General features: G+C 38.2%; 1 pseudogene; it reads right to left on the bottom strand.

The window, feature by feature from the left end:
- Positions 1-8,846: 8,846 nt before the first annotated feature.
- Positions 8,847-12,976, bottom strand: LOC122896509 (annotated as a pseudogene).
- Between the last annotated feature and the right edge of the window lie 498 nt (positions 12,977-13,474).

Raw genomic sequence — 13,474 nt, 5'->3', positions numbered from 1 at the left:
TACTTAAGAAATTAAAAATAGAGCTTCCCTATGACCCTGCCATTGCACTACTAGGTATTTACCCCAAAGATACAGATGTAGTGAAAAGAAAGGCCATCTGTACCCCAATATTCATGGCAGCAATGACCACAGTCGCCAAACTGTTGAAAGAATAAAGATGCCCTTCAATGGATGAATGGATAAGGAAGATGTGGTCCATATACACTATGGAGTATTATGCCTCCATCAGAAAGGATGAATACCCATCTTTTGTATCAACATGGGTGGGACTGAAAGAAATTATGCTGAGTGAAATAAGTCAAGCAGAGAGAGTCAATTATCATATGGTTTCACTTATTTGTGGAGCACAAGAAATAACAGGGAGGACATGGTGAGATGGAGAGGAGATGGGAGTTGAGGGAAATTGAAGGGGGAGATGAACCATGAGAGACTATGGACTCTGAAAAACAATCTGAGGGTTTTGAAGGGGCGAGGGGTGGGAAGTTGGGTCAGCCTGGTGGTGGGTATTATGGAGGGCACGTATTGCATGAAGCACTGGGTGTGGTGCATAAACAAGGAATTCTGGTACACTGAAAAGAAATTTTAAAAAAATAAAAAATTATTTTAAAAATGTGATAATTTCCCAATTTTACCACTCCCTCCACATATATCAGTTGGCATTCTACTCCAAGGAATCCTTTCTCCCCAATTTATTTATTTATTTATTACTGGTGCACCCTATAATGGTTCCTACACCTGGCTCTGTTATTCACAATAGGGGCTGGTTTAAATATTATGGTATAATTCGGTGTCTGGGTGGCTCAGTCAGTTAAGCACTGGATTCTTGGTTTTGGCTCAGCTCATGATCTCAGGGTCACCAGATTGAGCTCCACATGGGGCTCTAAGCTCAGCACTGAGTCTGCTTGAGATTCCTTCCCCTTAACCCTCCTCTCCCCTCCACTCCTCCCTTGCTCTCTGTCAAATAAGCAAATAAAATATTGTAAATATTATTATATAAGCAGGGGAGGTTCCAAATATATGCAAAAGGGTTTTGACACTTTAAGAGAGAAACAAGGCAGGCACATCTGGAGAGAAAAGGAAAAAACTAGTAAACCTACAGGAAGTACTGGTGGTGGGTTAAATCAGATATAATGCCCATTAAAAATGCAGCTAACTATTTATAGTAATAAACCTGAAATCCAAATAAAAGCACTTTGCTGTTTGCTTGAAAGCCCTGTATCTATTTACATGTAGCATCTCAATTTGCAGCCACCAGCCCAGCAAGAATTGTTTCAAGAACCTAGTTTTGTCCAAAAAAAAAAAAAATTCATTCAGTTAAATGCATCTTGACAGTTAGATTTCTCACAGCTCCAGAAATAGATATACTTTCTTGAGATGGGTTGGCAGAGAATGGGGATTGGACTACAGGAGGTGGTAATTAATCTGATAAAAATCACTCAAACTGTGAAAAAATTAATCTTGCTGCAATTTCAGGGTATGTTAGCAGTTCAGTTAGGATTTGTGCAAACCATACCAGCAGCTATGAGATACTTTAGCAATCAAGAGCTGATGAGGCCCAGGGGATTTAAATTCAGGTTGAAATAAGTCATGTGAGGAATATGCATCAAATTTCTTCATTAAAGCACACAGAGAAGGCCATTTCTTTTCCCAAGTGCTTTATTTTTCCCTCCTATTTTACTCCTTCCCAAAAGCATACTTATATGTGAATCTGCTTTGGTCACAGCTAGGTCTGGACAGACCAAGTAAGTTTGGGGCTACATTCTCTCTGCAGCCCCCTCACATTAAGAAACTCAAAAAAATGATTTCCTTATATTTTCTGAAACTGAAAATCCCGATTATGGTAAACAAAGCTGATACCAGTTTTGTCTCACTCTGTCTTACAAAAGATTTTTGTGCTGCCTCAGAATGTAAATAGTTGTAAAGGAGATATGGTCTGCATGAGAAAATGTTGGAGTATTTTGGGAGTGTCAGTAGTTAAGGGGTCTAAGAGGAGAGTTTTTTAAAAAGATCTTGTTCCAGAAAATTCAAAACACAGGGCCAATGTACAAATATAAAACAACAAGGATATCTTGGCACTCATTTTATTAGAGTTTGGTTGAGTTTTTAAGCCTTTTTGGAAAAGGGACAAATGCTTTTAAGGTGATAAATGTAACTGGTTTACACAAAGGATTCAGGTTCTAAAAGCCAGAAGTGAATTCCTTAATTTTGAACTGTATGATGAGTCCGCTGTTCCATCAAAATGACTCTTCTGCACCAACAAACCTGACTTCCGGTGTTCATCCACCATGAGAGCCTTAAACAGTTGGTTGTTAACCAAGTAGTGAGTCAATTCCCTTCTTGGGAGAATTTACATTTCAGTTCCTGGAAGGTCCAAAGCAGAGGAATACTCGCTGTTGTGCACAAACCACGCACAGGATGTTGGAGACATAAGATTCAAATTTGCTATTAAGCTACTGTAATATTGTTCAGTTTCTGAAATGATTTTGTGATTCTTAGAACAATGGGATTTCTCATAGATCTCTTTGGCCTTGAAACATACTTATTCACAACATTTATCATATGCAGCAACATTCAGCTACAGCAGAGTAAATAGGTTTAAAACCATGCATTCTGCCTGCTGGAATGTTTTATCATTATGCCTTGGCACCCTCAAATGCAATAAATGTGGAAATTTGGAATTGAAGGACTTGATTTCCAGTCTCATTGGCCTCTCTCCCTTTGAATTAATGTGATACCATTGAGTTCAGCAATAAAGCATCTCATGCAAACAGAGAAAAAATATCAACTTTCTTCCTATGCATATGTGAATTTGGCAAAATATCAATAAGAAGGCAATATAAAAGTAAAAATGAGTTAGCCATCATGTATATCAGAATGTGAATTTAATACATAACTAACACCCTGCAGAATTTGTGGTTCTGGCACACTGGTGGAGGTGAGACATTAATTGAGTCAAACTATGGAAGAAAACCCTTTTTCTAGTGATAAAAGCAAAGCAGTATTCTGGAAGATTTTCTCTAAGTAATATTACATTTAAATCACCTTATCATCATCATCATCAACAAAGAATTGCTATTTAAAAATTCCTGTTTCTAGGCTTGTACAATATAGAGAAGGCATTATACATATGCTCCCATTCTTACTTAACACTAGTATCTCGCCTGGCTCTTCTCCTCTCTTGTTGTGCCACTTCTTATGACTTAAGCCATTTGCAGAATGAGCCACAAGCTTGGGACCAACATGTTCCTTATCCCTGCTTCAACCACGCAGAGCAAAAAATGTTGATTATCCTCAACTTTCATTTCCCCTTCTTCTAGTTTTAAAGCCACCCTATTCAGATGCCACCAGACTTCCACCTCACCAAATATCTTGTGCTTGTGCATTCTTTCTGCTTCTAAACTCTGCAGTGCTATTCTCCTCCATTCCAGAAAAATTGTACCCTTGATGGATCTCCTGATGCTGGCCATCTACCTGAACTGTTTCCTGTTGCCTGTACTAGATTTTTCTGAACATGGAGCTGAATTCATTACTGAGATGGGATCTCCCAGTCATTTTGGCTTAATTTTCAGTCCAGCTATCTCTTGCCCTGGCCCATCTTGCTGCCCTCTAAAACATCTAACACTGTTCCACACATTTACCACTTAACCACACCCTGGCTTGTTTATGACCAACTATTTACTTCATGTATTCTGGAGTAAAATCAATTCTTAACTTTTCCTCTAACACCACCTTTTGACAGGCAGTAAGAAGCATTAACATAAAAAATGTCAGGCTGGGTAGCTCAAGAAAGCCTGTATTTCAGGAAAATTATACTTGTATAAAGCACATTAAAATGTATTTCTAAAACCCCTAAGGATTATTAAAGGCCAGGACAAGTGAGGCACTGCCCTTGGATGCAAAATGTAAGGAGGTAGCAAAAGACTCAGAATCAATACAAATAATATTTTAATGCAACAATTTTTAAGTAAAAAATTATACAAAACACACAATGAACACATTATCAAAATTTTAAATAAATACAGAATCAGTAATGGCAGCATCTAGCCATATTGGAGCTTTAAAGCAAAAGAAAAAAAATCAGCAATATTGACATTCATAAGTAATGTCCCCTGCCTTCTAAAGATGAAGATCCCAAACAAAATGGAAACCTGAGTTGCTACATAAGTATATAAACTGAAGAAGCTCAGAAAAAAATTAAATTGTTCTCTATAAGAAAGGAGACAGGGGTAGCTGGCTGGCTCATTTGGTAGAGCATGTGACTTTAATCTCATGGTCATGAGTTCAAGTCCCACCTGGGGCAGGGGCCTACTTAAAATAATAATAATAACCATGAGAGACTATGGACTCTGTAAAACAATCTGAGGGTTTTGAAGGGGTGGGGGTTGGGAGGTTGGGGGAACAAGATGGTGGGTATTAGAGAGGGCACGGATTGCATGGAGCACTGGGTGTGGTGCAATAACAATGAATACTGTTACGCTGAAAAGAAACAAAAAAAATTTTTAAACCATAAAAATTAAATAGAAAAATAATAATAATAAATTAAATTAAATTAAAAATTTAAAAAGACAACAGAAAGGGGATAGAAGTAAAATAGAATGTAAGAGGAGGCAAGAGAGCAGAGGAACTGAGGAGAGAGGGTGAGTAGAGTAAGAAAGAGTTGAAAGACCTGAGGAGAGTTAAATAGGAAAGAGACTTGAGGAATCAGATTAAATTTCACTCTGTGGTATACAATGTAAACAGGTCTTACATCCCCCCCATGAAATGTCAGCAAAATGTACATTTCCCACTGGGGGAAGTAGATTTATTTGTGGGATAAATGACATAGTGATGAGTCTTATCTCAGGAAAAGCATAGAGCAAAAGAAGAGGCTACCCACAGGGAGTACAGTCTAATCCTTCTTCATCTGATTACTCACAAAGTTCTAGTAATGCTACTTCTTAACTATTTCTTTAATCTGTCTACTTTTTTCCATCTATACTGCAATCATCACCTTAGGTCATCATCATCGTCTTTCACCTTAACTATTGCACTAACCTTCCAGCTGATCAAGGTTTCACATCCCCTGCTCTCTAGTTCATTCCCCATGCTGCATTTCATTTCTAAAAACCTCATGTCACTCCCGCTGCTCCTAGGATAAAGCCTGAATAGTTCAACATGGCTTTCAAAGCCTTTCATAATCTTGCCCTGCTATTATATTTTACCATACACCATTATAATCAATGCACCAGCTACAGTAGACTTCTTCAAGTTATTTGAATACACTATGATAGCGTGGGGGGAAATTAAAAATCATAAAGGTAGCACATAGGAAACGAGTTGCAAATTCAAGAGCTATACCTCAAAATTAAAATAATTAAAAGAACAGTAGGATAAATGGAAGCTAATCAAGTCTAAGATCTGCTTCATTATCCAAACTATACCTAAAGACATTCATTTGGTTTATGGTATATCATTTTTTCCTGTTTCATTCTGTAGTCCACGTCACCAAAAATATGTCATTGGAATAGATATTAAGTTTTTGAGCTTTGACTAAATTATAAATGTCCCACATAAAGATAGCAGTCTGGTTGTTATATCTGCAGCACAGAAGAAACATTAGTTAATTCTCTAATAAAAAATATTACTTACATTTCTTTTGTGAAATATTCATTTCTCTGCTTCAAACAAGATATGTTACTTTCATAAAATTCATTAATACCCATTAGTCAAGGACAATATGTTTGAACTTTCCATATCTTTAGATTGACCACAGAGACACAGACTTCCACAAATACTGGCATGATCTCATATAAAATCAAGGTGAAGGGTCTATCTAAAGTTAACAAAAGCCTATTCTTCTCAATAGAGGTATAAACTGAGCTTAGACATATGGATTTTCTGGTTTTCTTTTTTTTTTAAGTTTTTATTTATTTATTTGACAGACAGAGATCACAAGTAGGCAGAGAGGCAGAGAGAGAGGAGGAAGCAGGCTCCCTGCCGAGCAGAGAGCCCAATGCGGGGCTCGATCCCAGGACCCTGGGATCATGACCTGAGCCGAAGGCAGAGGCTTTAACCCACTGAGCCACCCAGGGGCACCTGGTTTTTCTGTTTTTCTTATACTTTGGTTGCTCTTAGATCTAGAAACTGACCTAAATTCTATGCTATGCTGTCCAGTGTGGTAGCCACTAGACACCTATGGCAATTTAATTTTAAATTAATTACAATTAAATAAGATTTAAAGTTAAGTTCCTCAGTCACACTATCCACATTTCAAGTACTCAATAGCCATAGGTTGTCAGTGGCTACTGTATTAGACAATGCAGATATAGAAAATTCTATTGGACAGAGCTGTTCCCATACATTCCAAAGCCTCGACCTCCCCTGCTCCAGTACAGGAATTAAATGGAGCTCTAATTCCTCCATTCCTGTCTCCCCACATTCTGAAAAATTTAGGTATTTTTTAAATCCCCTATTACAACCCAACTTAAGCCAACGTAGAGACTCTGACAGTTTCATTACTATCTTTATCAAGTCACTTCATGACTTTTAAGAAATTATTATTCTGAAAACCCATTTATCCAGACCAAAATTGGTAGCTGTATGAAGTCTATTAATTTAATAGAAACTGACTTCCAGCACATGTTTCTTGGCTTCCTTGCCCCCTAATGTGTTCTGTACCCGGCAGCACTCACAGTACACATCCTTTCCAAGAAAGCTTCCCTCCATCAGCCACATTCACAGACCCATTTAAAATCATGTTCAGGCATTTGCTTTATATTTTCACAGTCACAGGAAATTATTTCTTTCCTTGAGTTTCATTTTTTCTTCCCATTTTTAAAAAATACTGTCTCCCATGGCAATAAAGCATTTGTGGTCTTTGCAGTTGGATAATTGGAGAAGAAACACTGACAGGCATCTTGCTATATCAATAATGCACTGTCCTTCACAAACAAAAAGCACAGCTACTGACCCACTTCTAGTAAAGCACAGGCCTTGAACTGTTTCTCTAGTGGTGAGAATGAGTTTGCCTTAACCCAACTGATAATGATCATTGTGTAATAGCTGTCTAGAGTTTAGGTGCCAACTGTGGCCAGAATAGGACTCAGTCTGTGGTAAGGGCCAGGACTCATCTTTAACAAAAGTCAGGAAAATATACTGTGGCCAGAATCAAGGCTCATCTTATATCTGAAGCTGATGGCCAGAAAATACATGAAGATTAAGTATTAGAAGTCAGGGATTTTAACTCTTTGACCTAGCAAGGTGCAAATAATAATAGTTTTTGGCAGTAATCTATAACTCTCTCCTCTACTACAAGGATAGTACGTTTTTGAGGTGTGCATGCTGTCACTCTCCCATCTCACACCTACAGAGTAGACATCATTAACTGATCATGGCCTTCTTTCCTGCTGGTTCAGATAAGGCCTCAAACCACTTCTCTCGGCAGTGCCCTATGCAGCCACTACTATACGAACAGAATTGGCCACCATTCTTTTCTGGGCACACTTTCAGTCACTGGAAAGCATCTTCTTGAGTTATCTCTTTTCAATTTCAGGACTACACATATGTAATATATTAACTGTCTTTCCAGAGACTTGTCCATGATTCCACTGGAATCTTTAGTTCATCATTCTTGAGAAAAAACAGCTGTTACAGTTTTAAGTTCTCAAACTTTCTCCAACCACAAATCCAAAGAATCTTAGTGATGGAAGAACCCTTAAAACTCACCTTGTTTAGCCACCTTTCTATTGAAATATCTTTCTAGCATTCTCAACAAGTTGTTATTAGGTGATTCTTGGAACATTCCAGACCCAGAGCCAAACTAGCCAACATTTCCGAAGGCATGCATTCCATCAACATCTTTCACTGTAACTTTCTCTATCAGCAGAGTTCCCACTTCTGTATATTTCTTCCTTATTTTGTACCCAAAATCTCCCCTGATTTCTTCTACCAATCATCCCTGCTTCATGATACCTTACAAAAAATGCAATCCGTTTTTCACTTCTGTATGACAGTCTTTCAGATGTCTAAGGACAGTTATCATGACCATCCCTGTGCCTTTTCTTCTCCAAGCTAATCAGGCCCTATTCCTATGACTGGTAGTCATCAAGTCCTTTTACCATCCTAGTCATCTTTTTTTTTTAAATAATAAACCAAGAACTTTATGATGTAGCAGGCAATTTATAATGAATCCAAGAGAGCCTGTCTTCTCTGGGAAGACAGGATGTCTGTAAAAACCCCTGAAGATTTACTTCAAAAAATAAGTTCTCCCTTTTACCACAGCTTTTGGCTCTGTACCTGCCCAAATCGTCCCTACCCCATTTGAAATGGGCAGAGCACACAGGTATAACTGACCAACACTGGCCAGCGACTCCAGTAGCCAGTTAGCACCTAGTTCTGTGTTACTTGTGGATGAAGGCATAGATTAGCAGATCCAGCAAAGGATTTAGGAAACAGACAATTTCTCCCTCCACCTTGAAAATAAAATAAACTTTAGTGGATGCATGTCCTGAAATGGTTTAGTTGGGAGTTGCTAGGAAGATGGTCCTTTGTCAATCAATTCTTCATCAGCCTATACATCCAAAATTCTTCTCAAGGTAACATGAGTCTTTTTTTTTTTTAAAACAGTCATTCTTGCTTTAAGAACTCATAATGGAGGAACGCCTGGGTGGCTCAGTGGGTTAAAGTCTCTGCCTTTAGCCCGGGTTGTGGTCCCAGGGTCCTGGGATCTGGGATCGAGCCCCACATCGGGCTCTCTGCCCAGTGGAGAGCCTGCTTCCTCCTCTCTCTCTGCCTGCTTCTCTGCCTACTTGTAATCTCTATCTGTCAAATAAATAAATAAAATCTTTTAAAAAAAAAGAAATCATAATGGAGCCTAGTGCTCCTACTGCTAATGCCTTTTTATGCAACTGGAGTAACACCACGCTGCTGTTTTCTGTGGGTTTTTCAAACCCTTTATAAATTGTACCTCATTAGCAAGTCAATGTCATTTCTGTCCCGTGAGTGCACAGCCTGCACAACTGCACTGCTCTTAAAGTTTGTAAGCACTTTCAGCACCACAAACTAGGCTCGTTCCTTCACGGCTTGATTCTTCCTGCTAATGGGAGAGTTACGTAAGGCTGCATGAAATGCCAGAAGCATGTCCCCTTACTACAGAATGCCATCTACCTCGCTAAGGTCCAGGCCTGGCTCAGTGTCTGCTGCTGCCGCCGCCTCTTCCTGCTTGTCCACGAATTTGTTCTCATCAAACTCATCGATGTCCACCTAGTGGAAGTGCTAGGACAGTGTGTTCTGGACCACAGTGGCAGGGGTGTGGGGGAGGTGGGCACGGACTTGGCGCCCACCCAGCTGGCTCTACTCTGGTCCAAACTTGGCTCCACCCTGCTGGACACCGGCTAAGCCTGGGGCCTAGTCATCTTTTTTTTTTTTTTTTTTAAAGATTTATTTGACAGGGTGCCTGGGTGGCTCAGTGAGCTAAAGCCTCTGTCTTCGACTCAGGTCATGATCCCAGAGTTCTGGGATAGAGCTCCACATCAGACCCTGCTCAGTGGGGAGCCTGCTTCCCCCGCACTCTCTCTCTCTGCCTGCCTGTCTGCCTACTTGTGATCTCTGTCTGTCAAATAAATAAAATCTTTAAAAAATGATTTATTTGACAGAGAAAGATATAGTCAGAGAGGGAACACAAGCTGTGGTAGCTGAGCAGGGAGCCCGATGTGGGCCTGGCTCCCAGGACCTTGGGATCATAACTTGAGCATCATTAGCCAATCAAAAAAGCAAAAGTTTATTTTAAAACTTCTAATATTTTGTCCTTATCACTCTGTAATAAATTGTGCCATCCAAATCCAAAAAGAAGAAGGAGGAAGAGGAGGAGGAGGCAGACAATGACTGAGACACCCAGGCACCCCCAGCCATCCTTTTTTTAAATATGCTTCAGCTTATCAATCTCAAGTCTCTAAACTGGATGCTTTAAATTTGGATTGCTCATAGCTGTTAAAGCAAAGCTGTTATTTTTCTTTCTGTAGCTATTATACCTCTATCAATGTAGTTTTTAATTTTTCTTAAGATTTTATTTATTTATTTGAGAGGCAGAGATCACAAGTAGGCAGAGAGGCAGACAGAGAGAGAGAGGTGGAAGCAGGCTCCCTGCCGAGCAGAGAGCCCGATGTGGGGCTCGATCCCAGGACCCTGGGATCATGACCTGAGCTGAAGGCAGAGGCTTAACCCACTGAGCCACCCAGGTGCCCCTCAATGTAGTTTTTAAACTTACACTCCTTTCCTTTCGAAATCATCTCACACTCTTGACTCACAGAGCTTCCTAATCACTTTTTTCCCTCTTTCCCAACAGTTCATCCAATATATTATGTCTTCTTTTAAAATACTTCGTGGGTCTCTTCTTTTCTTCCATTCCAGTAACTCCCAACTATAATTTGGGCCTAGTCACTTCTTCCCTGAATTACTACAGTCATCTCCTAACTGGTCTTCCTATCTCTATTCTTTCTCTTATTCCTATTCATCCTCTGACCTACTGCCACTTCCTAATGCATCATTTTGACTGTAGTTTAGTATAGTCGTTCAGGGCTTAGGCTTTGGAGCTAGACTATTGGGTTCAAATCTCATCTCTACTGTTTATGAGCTCTGTGAGCTTGGGGAATTCACTTAACCTAAAAGCATTATTTTATTCATCTTTCAAATATGGCTAATAATGGTACCTATCTCCTAGAGTGGAATAAATGAAATATCACATAAAAGTTAGCCCCCGGCTTGGTGCATGATAAACATGTAATATGCGTGAACTAGTATTACTATATCTACTGTTATCACCCTGCTGATCAAAAATCCCCGGTGTTTTCCACTGCCTATTAAAAAAACTGAAATATATTTTACCTAACATCTAAAGCTATAATGCCAAACTACTACAAACTGGCTTGATTACTTTGAACAAGTTACCTGTTTCTTCACCTATAAAATGAAGGGGATACATTAAATTATCTCAAATGACCCTTCAAGGTCAGACATTCTATAATTCAACATTCTAGTCATTTTTTCCTCTCCTATCCAATTGTACTAATCCTAGTTCTCAAAAAAAATGCCACTCCCCATTTGCCCTTCAAGATGTTGTTCAAATGGTATCCCCTTCATGAATCCTTCAGTCAGATGAGATCAGTCTCTTCTCTGAAGTCCTAGAACTATTAGTTTCCTTGGCTCTGTGATACCGATCACATTCTACCTATGGACATATGTCTTATACACCCCACCAGACTAAAATACAGGTACTGTATCTTTTTCAGCTATATATTCAGCTCACTGTGTTCAATACTATGCCTCTTACATTGTAGGATATTGCGATGCTTATTGAATACTTGAAGAATTAAGTTTTACTTATATATGACACAGAATTTTCATCACTTGATAGTGTATGTATCTTCAACCAATTCATGTTTCTCGAACATATTTAAAAGACATATTTAAAGAATATTCAGGAACACACACAAAAAACAAATAACCCAATTTAAAATGGGCAGAGACATACAAAAAACTGACAGACACATGAAAAGATACTCAACATTGCTCATCATCAGGAAATTGCAAATCACAGTAAGATATTGCTTGACACATATCAGAATGGATAAAATCAAAAAGATAAGAAATAACAAGTGCTGGTAAGGATGTGGAGAAAAAGGAACCCTTGTGCCCTATTGGTGGGAAAGTAAATTTGTATGGCCACTGTGGAAAACAATATGAAAGTTCTTCAAAAAATTAAAAATAAAAATACCATATGACCCAATAATTCCACTACTGGGTATTTACTCAAAGAAAACAAAAACACTAATTCAAAGAGATATATGCACCTCTATGTTTACTGCATCATTATTACAGTAGCCAAGATATGGAAGCCACCCAAATGTCCATCAATAGTTTGATGGATAAAAAAGATTTGATATGTATATACAATGGTATATACTCAGCATAAAAATAAAGGATAAGATGATGAAGCCAATATTTACATTCAAATCTGCTAAACAAGAATCACCACTGTTTAACAAATATACCATACATATCATAGTATATTTATACTTTTTAACCTGCCTTTTCACTCAATAAATATTATAGAATCTTTAAATGTCTATAAATATAACTCTACATTGTCATTTCAAATGCATTTTTAGTATTTCATTATAAGGTATACCAAAATTTATTTAGTCTTTTATTGATAGAAATTTTGGTTATACCTAGTTTTTCACAATTTTAATATCACTGTGCCAAAAACCTTTTATGTACATACATCTTCATGCATATGAATTACTAGTTCCTCAGAATAAATTCTCAGAACTTTTATGACACTTTCAGGATGTGACAAGAATGATCTACAAAATATTCCAAGGAAAGAGCCAAGCCAATTGCTTTTAAAGTTAAGCACAAATTCCAAAACGAAGATGTGTTTAATGGAGAGTACAGAAAGAAAAAACAAAAGCAAAATAACAAGTATCAAAGAATAAGAAAATTTATATACAGAGTCAAGGAGATAAGTGAGGAAGAGAAAACTAAAAACTAAAGATAGGACCTATGAAAATTTGAGAATAGGTGAGTAAGAGAGAAGAATATTATCTAGTGGTGGCCTTAATGGATAAAATGGACAAACTGACAGTGTAAAATGAGAAATTTGGATCATGGGGTTCTTTTCAGAATTATTTTTAGAGCAGAGAGAAGGCCGGGGGCATGGTCTTATGTTGAGGTACCACTCAAAGAAGAAAGAGACAACTAATAGAAGAGCTGACATCATAACTCCAGAAGTGAATGGCAGGATCCAGTTGTTGGAAAAGAGAAATACCCTCAGCCCTGCCAGCCTCACTGTTGAGTTCAACACAACTTTGGAGGAGAGAACTTTCAACAAATCTTTGAAGGCTGCTGTTTTCAGGGGCACCTGGGAGGAAGGGGAAATGGTTGTCAAGGTGACACAAGGAATCTGGTTGCAGAAGGTGCTGAAACTGGCAGAATTCATACTTCTCAAAGTACTAGAAAGAGCAAAAAGGGATAGGCAATATTTGATTGACAAGTATTAGAATTTCTCTGAAATTTTTAAAATGTCAAATGCTGTGAAATATGTCTGGATCAAAACAAGAATGTTTGTTGTATGATTTTCTTCTCAAACTCTTGCAGAGAAATGAAATAGCAGATGTATTGATGAAATCAAAGAATATAGTACATAGCAATGGATAGGTAAGAGAAGAAACTGGAGTAAGAGAGAAGCAAGGAAAGGCTACCATTGTATGTAGAGGACACACCTCTCTTATGGAAACCGATGCCATGTTTGAAAGAAGCAAAAGTCTAAAGACAAAAAGGGGATGGTTTCTATATAACTAGTTAAATATTTTTCAGATTAAATCATTCTGGTAAGATGCACAGAAGGCCAGAGAAGCTAAAATCATTCGAAATGAAAAGTTATAAATATGTAAGTTAAAGGCAAATATCCTAGTAACAAATTCTGTAAGTGGTGAAA

Source organism: Neovison vison, chromosome X (assembly GCF_020171115.1).
Source record: "Neovison vison isolate M4711 chromosome X, ASM_NN_V1, whole genome shotgun sequence".
Lineage (NCBI taxonomy): Eukaryota > Metazoa > Chordata > Mammalia > Carnivora > Mustelidae > Neogale > Neogale vison.
Note: the sequence above shows the minus strand (reverse complement) of the source record. Positions and strands in the feature narration are given on the sequence as shown.